This window comes from Chionomys nivalis, chromosome X (assembly GCF_950005125.1).
Source record: "Chionomys nivalis chromosome X, mChiNiv1.1, whole genome shotgun sequence".
In the NCBI taxonomy this organism is placed as follows: domain Eukaryota; kingdom Metazoa; phylum Chordata; class Mammalia; order Rodentia; family Cricetidae; genus Chionomys; species Chionomys nivalis.
Genome location: NC_080112.1, coordinates 67699008 through 67712160, shown reverse-complemented (window position 1 = coordinate 67712160; position 13153 = coordinate 67699008).

Here is a 13153-nt window from a genome sequence, read left to right as displayed (position 1 = left end):
GGCTTTATTATACACTGATGGAGGGGCTCGCGCCTTTGGCCACCAAACTTTAATTCACTGCTATCCTGAGATTCCCAGCAATCCCTCATGATCTCCATGTGGACTTTTGAAGACAATGAAAAAAGTTTATGTTTTCTTTCGTTATACACATATACCATCATTCATTGAATTGATGTTTGCACAGATGCTGAAAATCATACTAGAGTTTATCACTAACTTGACTTTATTTTTGTCCTTCTTAAACCTCTTCACTAATTGTCTCAACTGTCTCATTGATTTCTTGCTTTTCATTTAGTGATGAACACACTATCTGTCTTTTTCAAAATTTTCTGTACTGTTCCTGTCCAAGAAGGCCATAAAGACTTTCCAGGAGATGCAGCTGCAGAATTATGGAGACGAGCTCCAGATGATGGAGATGGGCTCCAGATGGTGGAGACGGGCTCCAGGTGGTGGAGACGGGCTCCAGGTGGTGGAGACGGGCTCCAGGTGGTGGAGACGGGCTCCAGGTGGTGGAGATGGGCTCCAGATGATGAAGACGGGCTCCAGATGACTGAGACGAGCTCCAGATGGTGGAGACGAGCTTCAGATCATGGAGACAAGAAGCCTATTTCTAAGGGCAACGTCAGTGGAAAAGAGCATGCTTAATGTTTGGAGGACTGATTGAGATCTCCCAGCTCATGTGGCAGAGGAGAAAACAAGCGAGAAAGATATGGGCATTCCAACAAAGGTTAAGGAAAAGAAAGCAGTCCCTGGGAACACAAACCTTAGGTGTCTGAGATCAAAAAATACTGGAGCAGAGCCCAGAGGAAATAATGAGGATTTTTAAGGCAAGATATTTCTATGGAGCCTGGTTGTCCTTGAACTCTTGATCCTCCAGCTCAGTCTCTTGAGTGCTAGGATTATAGACACTATATCCACCTCCCAGAATAATGTTGGATCAAACATCTGCATACTACTTGGTCCATTCAAATTAATATACAAAATTAACCATTAAAAGACCATCTCTTATTAAATTGGCACTAATACACATCTTCTTAAATCTGTTTTAACCTTCAAAGACAGTATAAAGAGGCATAATGCCACCCAGAATGTAGCCATATCCTACAACTATCCTGTTCACAGCCCCAAATGCACTAAGCCCGTCCACAGAAACGAAGGAAAGGCCTTGGAGTGCTGCTATCTTCTCCAGGCGGCTTGTAACTTAAATATACTATAAAGGTAACAATACTCAGATACTGTGATGATAAAATCAAATAGCTCCCCGCCTTTCTTTCATGGGGATACTTGTTTTTGGATTATTTACTAAGATAACCCAGATAGATCCCTTCATCCCAAGATCCTTAACTTACTCACGTCTACCAAAAATGCTTTTGGAAATAAGATAAAACCACAGGTCCAGGATTTAGGACATATCTTTTGATATACATCATTCACTCTCCAGGATAGGCATTGGGATAAAGAGGATGAGGTGAAGAGCAGGGACAGAGACAGTGCAGTCCTGATGTGTGTGTCTCATCATGCCACCAGCTCATAGACATTGCCTGAAAGGTTACTACCTACCACGCTCCATCCTACTTCCTTTATGTACATGACACCCTTGAAGTGGCCCTCCAAGTTCTCACTGTTATTACTGCCATTGGTCATCAAGTGGTAAGAATATGGAGGGGTCAAGTAACTTGCCCGCCTTCCCACAGTTAGGAAGTGCTGGTATCCAGTTACTAGCTGTCTGACTTCAAACCCAAACCTCACTGGCGTCCTCAGCTTCCCCTGCAGACAAGCAGAGGGACTGGGCATCAAGGAGCTGCAGTGGTTTCATTTGCCCCTTAATATTGTTGATGAGAGAAGCTGTACTCTGAGGTCAAATTGATTTGGGTTTCAATTCCACTTCTGACCCTTATGAACCGCGATGTGACCATTTTGAGTAGAGACCAAGGCTAATGCCCTCTAGTGTGTACCGCGTTGTCTAAAAAAAAGAAGGCACACACGCGATGTGTGTGTATGTGCGCGCGCGCGTGCACGTGTGTGTGATGTGTGGTGTGTAGAGAGTTGGATAACATAGCCTGAGTCAAGTATGGGAAAATCTGGCTAGGGACACCTTGGGTCATACAAGACCCTAGTACTCATGTTAAGATAATGAAAAGTAAAGAAACAAAACCTCATGCGTCTCTATGAGGTATATGGACACGTGCAAATGGCAAATGGGCATCTCCAGTGAGTCTTCAGCCAACGGGAGAGATGATATGGGCATAGGAGCAGTTGAGAGCACTCGTGGCAAAGTTAGAAGCCCAGTTTCACTCAAAACTGTGTGCCGTCTAGGACTTACTAGGTCTCGGGTAGTAAGTGAGGGAGGAAAGGAATGGGCACAGCAACACCATCCTGCCATCTCCCTTGTCTGTCAGCCCTGCGGCACAGCAGTGAGCACACCCGATATGCCCTAGTAGTGCTCAGATGGTCTAGATGCTCTAGATGGTCCTTACACTCCATGGAGAGAGGTGGGGACCAAGACATTTGCAGAGTCATCAACGGTCTAGTGAGGAGACGATAGGAGTATGGGACAGAAAAGGCTGGAACTGGCGAGTGGGGACCCTTCAGAGACAGGCATAGTGGTACCCTTGGGGAGTTCTTGTGTGAAGTGGGATCAGGACAATTAAAGGAGCCTTGCACTATCGCTACAGTTCCCTACACCGCGGGGCTGCCTATGAGCTCGCACTGCAGCCCAAGCTGGCATGAAACTTCCAGCAATCCTCCTGCCTCAGACTCCCTAGTGTTGGAATTACAAACATGTAGCACTGTTCTTGACCTTGACTGGTGACCTTACTGTGAGTGTTCCTTCTTTCGGTCTCTCCTGGCCTTGCTTGCCCCTCTGCCATGCCATGATGAAGGAAGAAGGGGCCCTCGGACGCAGCCTTTCAATCTTTCCTCATTGGTTTCTTTTTGCTTGCTTGCATCTTGTTTGGTTTCTTGTCAACAGGATACAACTAGGTCATCTGGAGAGAACCAAAACAGAGGAGACAACACCATCATGTTGCTATTTTCTTTGATTAATGATCAATAGAGCTTGGCTTCACTTAGAATGAGTTCAAGGCTCATCTGTGTCTTGGTATATACCAACATTTCATCTTTTCTCGTGGTCAAATATAATATCCTGTTGCTGGATACACAATATTCCACTGGCTCATTTTTCAGTAGACAGACATTTGGACTGTTTTCTTCCAGTTGTTATGAATAATTTTGCTGTGAACATTTGTGTCTAAGTCTTTGTGTCAACACATATTTTCATGTCCCTTAAGGACTGGATTTTCAGTGTCATATGGTAAATGTGTTTAATATTTGGAAGGATAGCTTCTATTTCTTTTCTTTTCTTTCTTTCTTTCTTTCTTTCTTTCTTTCTTTTTTTTTTTTGAGACAGGGTTTCTCTGTGTATCCTGGACTGTCCTGGAACTCACTCTGTAGATCAGGATGACCTCGAACTCAGAGATTCACTTTCTCTCTCCTGAGTGCTGGGATTAAAGGTGTGTGCCACCATTTAGCCCGGCTTAACCTCTATTTCTTTCTTCGTGGCTCTAGTGATGTTGTCATACAGTCCACTGCACTGGTTTCCTGAAACATTCCTGTTTTCCCCCTTTTCTTGGTGAGAACTGTTTTTGAAATATCCCTCTCAAAAATTATAATCAGCTCAATATTCTATGTTGTAGACCTTGGGCACAGAAGCCAGAATAAAGATGTGTCGTTCGATACAGAGGGAAACTAGACACGGCTGGGTAAATTCCATGTGACCTGAGCTACCACCGAGAGCCAAATGTTGAGAAAGCACAAAGAACAAGAAGAGTCAAATTTCCTGTGGCGTGCTAAGGAGAGCTTCTGAAGGAAGGCAACACAGGCCCAGCCTGACAGGATGAGTGTGGACCTATGAAAGACATGGAGGAGAGGGCATGTGCATCAGGTAGAGGCAAAAAGATGGGCGATGTGTGTGTGGCGACACACGCCTTTAATCCCAGCATTCAGGAGGCAGGGGCAGGTGGATCTCTGTGAGTTTAAGGCCAGTCTGAATGATGTAGTGACTTCCGGGACAGTCATGGCCTCTGTCCCAAATAAAATAGGAATGACAATAATAACGACTTGCAAAAGCATGGAGAACTGAAGAAAATGGTTTCCAAGATGCTGCAAATAGATTGGCGGCATGGCCAGGAGCCTAAGTCCTTTCAGAAAGAGCCGGTTATGACATTGGCAATGTCAGCTGAGATGAAGCTGTGAGGGGATCAAAGTGATACATGAAGGAGTCACAGTGTAACCTGCTCAGCTTTAGTAAGAATACGGCCGGGAGGAACACGGTTGGCTTTGCAGAATTGATGACATCTTTTAAAAGAAAACTAATGTGTTTGTGCTTAAAAATCAAAGAGCAAGCGTTGTTTATGATGGCAATCAACAGTCGTGCTTGCCCTCTCATCTCCCACGACATACTTTCCCTTCTCTCAGCTGTTTCTCTTGGTAATGAGTTCCTTTGTTTATTCCTACGAATAAGCTTAAGCTGTTGCCTCCTAATGTGTCGGCTGAAGATAGCATCTTGGCTGCCGCTATCTTCTGAGTGCACACCTTATCCTCCATTCCTTTACTGCTTTTATGTGTAGCTTTAGATAGTGTGCTCCGGCCTATATTTCTTGTTCTGCCAACACTAGACCGTATCTCTTGACTTCCCCATCCTATGAGATAAGGATGCTCGGCAGGCTGGCTGACCCTCAGCCCTTCTCTTCTTCTCTGCATCTCATCTTCAGTTACATACGCATTTCATTTCACATCGTTGATACCGTCTTTCTGCAAGCATAGTTTAATCACCCATGGCTTCTCTGTAGGCCGAGTTTAGAAGTTCGGAAGAAAGAGGCAGATATAGAGCTCAGACGGTAAGCTCATTTGTTGCTCTTGTTGCTCTTGCAGGGGATCAGAGGACCAGGGTTCAACTCCCAACAGCCACATTGTGGCTCACATCCACCTGCAACACCAGTTCCAGGGGATCCCACATAGTCTTCTGACTCCTGTGGGCACCAGGCTCACACGCACTGCACGTACATACATCCAGGCAAGACACTCATACATGAAAAAGAAACAAACCTTTCAAAACTGAAAAGAAACAGAAGCTACATGATTGAGGCTATATACTGTGGTCTATTCATAGCCCAGCTGTATATTATGCAACTATTTCCATTTCTTACACAGTGGTTTTGTTTCCCTAGAATTTTCTTCCTTTTCATTAACAGCTTTTTTTCTTGATTGTTTGTCTGTCTTTTTTTTTTTTTTTTTTTTTTTTTTTGAGATGGCCCAATATATAGTCCAGACTGGCTTGGAATTTTCAATGTGGTTCAGACTGGCCCCTAGTTAAGGCCGTCCCACCTCAGCTTTCAAGGGTTGCTTTAAAGAGTGCAAGTGCCGCCACACTAGTCATGGCTGGAGAGTATTATTTCATATAGAGACGGAATACTCGGATTATCCATTCATCCGTAATGGACATACTGGTCATTTCTACTCTTTCGCTAGTATGAATAATGGTGTTATTTTTTTTAAAGATTTTTATTTATTATGTATATAGGTTTCTTCCTTCATGTATCCTGCAGTACAGAAGAGGGCACCAGATCTTATTACAGATGATTGTGAGCCACCATGTGGTTGCTGGGAATTGAACACAGGACCTCTGAAGAGCAGCCAGTGCTCTATTCCTCTGAGCCATCTCTCCAGCCACCTGAATAATGGTGTTATAAACATTTGTAAACAAACATTTGAACATGGGCTCTGTTTCCTTGAGTCACAGAAGAAGTGGGATTTCTAGGTCAAATAGTAATTCTTGGTTTAACTTACTAAGTAGCTGTCAATTACTTCCACGTTGGCTACCTCATTTTACATTGCAGCGACTATATAGTTCCCAGTATTTCCACATCTTTACCAACCCGTGTGTGTGTGTCTCTTTGGTACACGCACATGTGTGTATACATATGTGTATGTATGTGTTTGTATGCTTATATAAGCATACATGTATGTAAATGGAACGTGGTAACTTTTAGGGTCATTCCTCTATAAAGCCACCCACTTTGTTTCTTTAGTTTTGGAGTCTTTCACTGGCCTGGAATTCATCAGGTAGGCTTGGCTAGGTGGCTAGCAAACCCTGAGCATCTGTTTATCTCCATATCTCTTGTGCTAAGATTATAAGGGTACCCCATCACCCTCGGCATTCATTCACATGTACTCTAGGGATCAAATTCAAGTCTTGATGCTTGCAAGGCAAATACTTTAACTGACTGTCTTCCCAGTACACTTTTTGTTGCTTTTTGTTTTGAAAATTGTGACCAATCTAGAGGCGGTGAAATGATAGTTCTTGCAATGTCCAAGTCCTACAGTCAATAATCTCACTAGTCTTGCTCAAAACCTATCCCTGGTCTCGTGTGTGTGTGTGTGTGTGTGTGTGTGTGTGTGTGTGTGTTTTCAGAGCGTTCATCACAGTTTATACTTAGGGATTATTCTGAAGAATTGCTTGACTGATGTCTGCCTCTCCTAGCAGGCCGAAGTTCCATGAAGCAGAATGTCAAATGCCCAGTCTTTAACATGGTGCTTGGCACATAGCAGACTCCATAAATGTTTATAAAATACAGGGAAAAATAATTATTAAGAAAACAAATGCCTGGCTCTAATTTCTTTTTCTTTTTTTATTTTTTATTTATTTTTTAATTTATTTTTATTGTTTTTTTAATTAAAATTTCCAACTGCTCCCTGTTTCCCATTTCCCTCCCCCTCCTCCCACATATTGCCTCCTCCCCACACTCCCCTCCCCCATCCCCACTCCTCTTCTCCTCCCCCCACTCCATTCCCCCTCCCTCTCCATACTGAAGAGCAGTCCAAATTCCCTGCCCTGCGGGAAGACCAAGGTCCTTCCACTTCTATCTAGGTCCAGGAAGGTGAGCGTCCAAACAGGCTAAGCTCCCACAAAGCCAGTTCATGTATTAGGATCGAAACCTAGTGTCATTGTCCTTGGCTTCTCATCTGCCTTCATTGTCCGCCATGTTCAGAGAGTCCGGTTTCAACCTGTGCTTATTCAGTCCCAGTCCAGCTGACCTTGGTGGACTCCCAATACATCAGTTCCACTGTCACAGTGGGTGGGTGCACCCCTCTCGGTCCTGACTTCCTTGCTCATGTTCTCCCTCCTTCTGCTCCTCATTTGGACCTTAAGAGCTCAGACCGTTGCTCCAAATTGGGTCTCTGTCTCTGTCTAGATCCATCGCCAGATGAAGGTTCTAAGGTGATATGCAAGATATTCATCAGTATAGGATAGGGTCATTTCAGGTTCCCTCTCCTCAGTTGCCCAAGGTACCAGTTGGGGACATCTCCCTGGACACCTGCGAGCCCCTCTAGAGTCAAGCCCAGACCCAAAAAGAGGAACATGGGATGTACTCACTCATAATTGGTTTCTAGACATAAATAAAGGACATTGAGCATATAATTTGTGATCCTAGAGAAGCTAAATAAGAAAATGAACCCAAAGAAAAACGTATAGGCATCCGCCTGGATAGGGGAAGTAGGCAAGATTGCCGGGCAAAAACTGGGAACTTACGGATGAGGTGGCATGGGGCTAAGGGGAAATGGGGTGAGAAACGTGAGAAGGGGAGGATGGGAGGAGCTTGGGGGATTGGGATGGTTGGGACATAGGAAGGGTGGATACGGGAGCAGCGAAGTATATATCCTAAGGGAGCCATCTTAGGGTTGGCAAGAGACTGGCTCTAATTTCTTTTTCTTTTCACTAGCCCATTCTGCTTTCACACTGGATATTATACTTGGCAACGAGGTAGAGCTCAAAAAAAGTTAGTTTCTTCTCTCTCTCACCCCTGAATATCCTTCGTCCTCTCACCCTCCATCCCTACTTCCTCCTCCCCCACCCATTTCCATTGCTAACCAGTTTTCCAGGAAATGTCTGCCTGTAAGTGTTGGCAGATGCTAAACCACAGTAGGTCTGCCTTAAGTATCCAAGACCCGTCACTCAGTCACTCATCTTGCAACCAGGGCCAGGGTAGAGAACTCACGTCCATGAGGCAAGCATGGAAAACAACAGGGATATCAAGAGCTTAATTTTGGGGCTGGAGAGATGGCTCAGAGGTTAAGAGCACTGCCTGCTCTTCCAGAGGTCCTGAGTTCAATTCCCAGCAACCACATGGTGGCTCACAACCATCTGTAATGAGATCTGGTGCCCCTTCTGGCCAACAAGCATACATATAGACAGAACACTGTATACATAATAAATAAATCTTTTTTAAAAAAATAGCTTTCTTTGACATTCCTCACTAGCCCCAAATGAAACCTAGCTAAAGTTGCTGGAGAACCGAGCCCCACTGCACATCCATAGGAAACCCACATGGAGGACTCTCCAGAAAACAGCTAGACAGAATCTCCAAGCTCCAGTTCTAAATCAGGAAAGAACACAGACGTGTCTAGTTCTATTCTGTGTCACCAACCTCTGACGCTCAAGTCACTCCACACAATTCTCAGAACACAGGGAAGTCACTACTCCTAAAGAGAGCTGTAATTAAGTCCCCTCTCATGTCAGTTGGGCAGTCTTTCTCTCCATACTATGCTATCGAAGTTCAGACCCCATCTCCAAGGAATGACACTGGTTCTGCAGAGTGACCTGTGCCTCAGTGGACCCATCTGAGTCAGAGGACATAAAGGTTTGAAGGACTCAGCACATCTATATCTATATTTATATTTAAACCTATATTTATATCTATCACTATAACTGTATCTGTCTATATCTAACATGGAAATTAAATACGCTAAAATGTTAGCAATGATTACACTGGGTGTAGGGGGGTTATTTGTGATATTTCCTCTCTATAATGATCAACACTTGCTAAGTGTTGTACAGTAAATCTATGAGATAAGAAAGCAGTGGCCTGCGATATACTATGACTGAACCGTAGTGGCATTGTACTTACTGGAAGAAACTAGTCATTTTTTTATAGGAAGTTTCCAGGGTAGACTCTATAGTTGGCAAACAGATCAGAATTACCTAAAGATAGCAGTTATGTGGGGCTAGAAGAACTGTCTAAAGAGTGTGAACTTTCCTGGAGAGATGAAAACATTCTTGACTGCTGTGCTGGTTGCTTTTTGTCAATTTGATACAAGCCTAGACCTACCTAGGAGGAGGGAACCCTAACTGAGAAAATGCCTGTGGCGGTTTAAATGACAATGGCCCCCACAGGCTCATTCCTTTGAACACTTGATCCTCGGTGAGTAGATCTGTTTGGGGGGGGGGGAGATTAGGTGGTGTGATATTCTTGGGAGAGGTGTGTAACTAGTGTGGACTTTGAGGTTTCCAAGGCCCACACCATTCCCAGTCAGCTCTCTCTTTCTCTCTGCCTTATGATTATTAAGCGGATGTAAGGTCCCAGCTACTGCTCCAGCACCATCCCTGACTGCCAGCTGCCATGTTCCTCACCATGACGCTCATGACTCTAACCCTCTACATCCATGAGCCCCAAATCCAACCTTTTCAGTTATCAGTTGCCTTGTTTGAGGTGTTTTGTCATGGCAATAGAAAAGTAAGTGACTAGAAAAGTGTCCCATCAGATCGGCCTAAAGACAAGTTTCAGGGTCATTTTCCTGATTAACAGTTGGTGCGGAAGTGCCCATCCCTCTGGAGGCAGTGCCCTACCCTCTGGAGGCAGTGCCCTACCCTCTGGAGGCAGTGCCCATCCCTCTGGAGGCAGTGCCCGACCCTCTGGAGGCAGTGCCCGACCCTCTGGAGGCAGTGCCCGACCCTCTGGAGGCAGTGCCCATCCCTCTGGAGGCAGTGCTCTACCCTCTGGAGGCAGTGCCCGACCCTCTGGAGGCAGTGCCCGACCCTCTGGAGGCAGTGCCCGACCTTCCGGAGGCAGTGCTCATCCCTCTGGAGGCAGTGCCCATCCCTCTGGAGGCAGTGCCCGACCTTCCGGAGGCAGTGCTCATCCTTCTGGAGGCAGTGCCCATCCCTCTGGAGGCAGTGCCCATCCCTCTGGAGGCAGTGCCCATCCCTCTGGAGGCAGTGCCCATCCCTCTGGAGGCAGTGCTACTCTGTGCCCTTTGTCTTGGGTGCTTGAAAAAAGCAGGCTGAGCAAGCCAGCAAGCAGCTCTTATCCATGGCTTCTGCTTTAGTTCCTGCCTTCTGGTTCCTGGTCTGCTTTTGTTCCTGCCCTGACTTCTTCCCTCCATGAACTGTAACCTGGGATGTGTAAGCCAAACCAACCCTTTCCTCTCGTGTTGCTTTTGATTGTCTTTCTCACAGCTATAGGAAGCAAACTCTGATCATTGTGACGATAAACCATGGAACTGTGTACCTTCATTTTACAAAGCGTACTCTGTAGGATATGGGAATAATATCTCAATTCACTTGCTACTTAAAAAAGGATGATGAAACTAACTTTTAAAATATGTGTTGTTTAGAACCTGAGAGAGTGTACTGGCCGTTTTGTTTGTCGTTTTCATTGTATAACTTGTTTTTCAAGAAGAAAAGGTGAGCGTGGAGAATAAAGGCAAGAAAGAGCCAAGCAGGTGTGGGAGGAGTGAGGCCAGCAAGAGGCTGCCTTGCCCAGGTGGTCCTGCCTGATAGCCAGAGTTCACAGGTCAAGACAGGGAGTCTGCACCCACCATGACTCTTCAGCTGGCCTGCCCTGCCGCTCCCAGGCCCAAGAGAGCCCTGCTCTGCCTCACCAGGCCTCACTCCCAAGATGCCTCCATGACCTTCCATGTGTGTGTTCTACTCCCAGCCCTGTCTTGTGTGACCTCTGAACGCGAGTCTGTCTCTCCGCCTGGCAAGCAGGCATATTCAGAAGAGTTTGGTAATACTCTGGAGAAGGGAATCGGCACTAGGTAGGAGAAAACACTTCCAACTGTTCGATTCTCTGGAGGGGGTAGGGGTAGAGATTATATGCATATATACACAGTTATATGTATATTGTTTATATACAAATGCTGGTGTTTATTATTTTTAAAAACCAGATGACTTGCCACTGTGCTCGATTCCCAAGTACCCAGGCGATCTGTAGCTTTTCAGAAGATAAGAGAAACACATTGAAGAGTTCAGTGCTCTGGAAGCAGAGCTGGTGAGCAGAGAAGGCCAGGGAGAAAATATTCCAGATATGCAAACAAGCACAAGGCCACACATATAGTATCTGAAAGATAGCAGATAACAGATGGGAAACCCTTTTCTTTGCTCGGTTCCTCATTCTCTTTCTGTCTCAGGTTTTCGGAGCTGTGACTGCCACAGGTTGGAACAAAGCTGTGGTTCTGGGAAGGGGTAAAATATAAATTATAAGTAGATTATCTTTGAATTATGTAGTCAGAGAGATGAATATATAGTCAAGAAAGTGCCACCGGTCCTGCCTAGCTTCCATGTCAAGTGTGTGTGTGTGTTTACGTTATGTTCTTGCTTGTATTATGCAGATACACATATGCGTGTATGCGTGGATACCAGAGGACAATGTCCAGTGTCATTTTGCCACAAGGTCGTCTACCTATGTTCAGAGTCAACCTCAATTCTCCAGAGACGGATGTACTATTCCAGTATAAATCTTTTTGCAACATCTTTATAGTTTCCTGCATGAGGAACTTCAGTGACATTGTGGGTGGCCTTGCCCAGTGGTGGGAAGTGGCTAAACTCTAGGAGATGCTTCAAAGGCACACATAGACTTTGGAGAAGACCACCATCATAGTGCCACCCACTATGGAAAAGAGTATGTCATCTAGACCAAAACTGGGTCAGGTAAGAGGTATCGGGTTCTTTTGTGGAAATAGGGACTTCTCCCAAGATGCCCCGAGGCCTTTCTCTAAGATGCAAGGGACATATACAGGGTGCTGAGTGTCAGGTTGGTCCCATTTTCTACACTCACTTCTACTGGGAGGATTTAGAATTTTCAGCTATGATGAGGAGATAATAACACTGCCTAACAAGGTAGCTGTCAAGTCTCTAACAAAAAGGTACTCAGTCAGGCATGGTAGAAACTGTCCAGTCAGGCATGGCAGCTATGCCTGTGATCTCAGCACTTGGGAGACTGAGGCAGGAGGATGGCCACAACTTGAAGGTGAGGCTGAGCTATTTAGTGAGGAGTTTCAGCCCAGTTTGGACTACAGTGTGAGACGCTGCCACCAGAGTATGTTGAAGAACAACAGGAGAGGAGAGGCAAAAAGTGAGAGAATGGGGAAAAAGAAGGAGGAGGGAGAGCAAGAGAGAAGGGAGGAAGGAGGGGCAGAGGAGGGAGAAAGAGGAAAAAGAAGAAAGGGAGAGGAGAGGGGAGGAGAGGAGAGGAGAGGAGAGGAGAGGAGAGGAGAGGAGGAGAGGAGAGGAGAGGAGAGGAGAGGAGAGGAGAGGAGAGGAGAGGAGAGGAGAGGAGAGGAGAGGAGAGGAGAGAGATATCCAGGGCTGCAGGGAGCCACCAGTAGTGACTGCTTCCCTTCCTTCTGCACATTAGAGGCAGGACATCCAAGGGCCCTGGCCTTGCCATTTTACAGCCTGTTTGAAGAGGACAGAGCAGCGATTGGAAGGGCACAGCAACAAATCCAAATTAACTCTCAGTGAAGCCATTCTGCTCCCAGGGCTGAAGACATTAGATTCATTGCCTCCCTAAATGTCTCCACGCACCTTGAAGGAAGATGTTATCTAAGATGTTATCTTGGAGGAAGAGTCTAACCTTGTTGAGGACCAGGAATAATCAGTAAGGTGAGGTGCCTGGTCCAGGGTTACCGGGCCAGGAAGTGGTAGAGACAGCTTCTGCAAGGTCTTGATGGCGCATGCCTGACACAATAGAGTTGAGGCTCACAGGGTATGAAGTAAGACTTGGGGCTCAAAGCAGTATGGAAAGGGCCAATCATGACAGTCTTCAGCAGTAACCAGGCTGGTTGCCTTTGAAGATGAGGGGACAAAAATCTCAATTAGAGAAGACAATGGAAAGTGAAGCAGAAAAACCACCCGAAGATGTGTGTAATGGTCAGTAGAGCCCCAGGGAAGCACTAGCCAGGAATCAATGCCACCACATCTATCCTTAATGCTTAGTGTCCCTATGCACAGTTTCTCTTCCTTTGGCCTCAGTTTCCCCATCTGCAAAGGGGAGGGGGCTAGAGAAGGTCCCTTACAGAGCCCTTAGTGGAA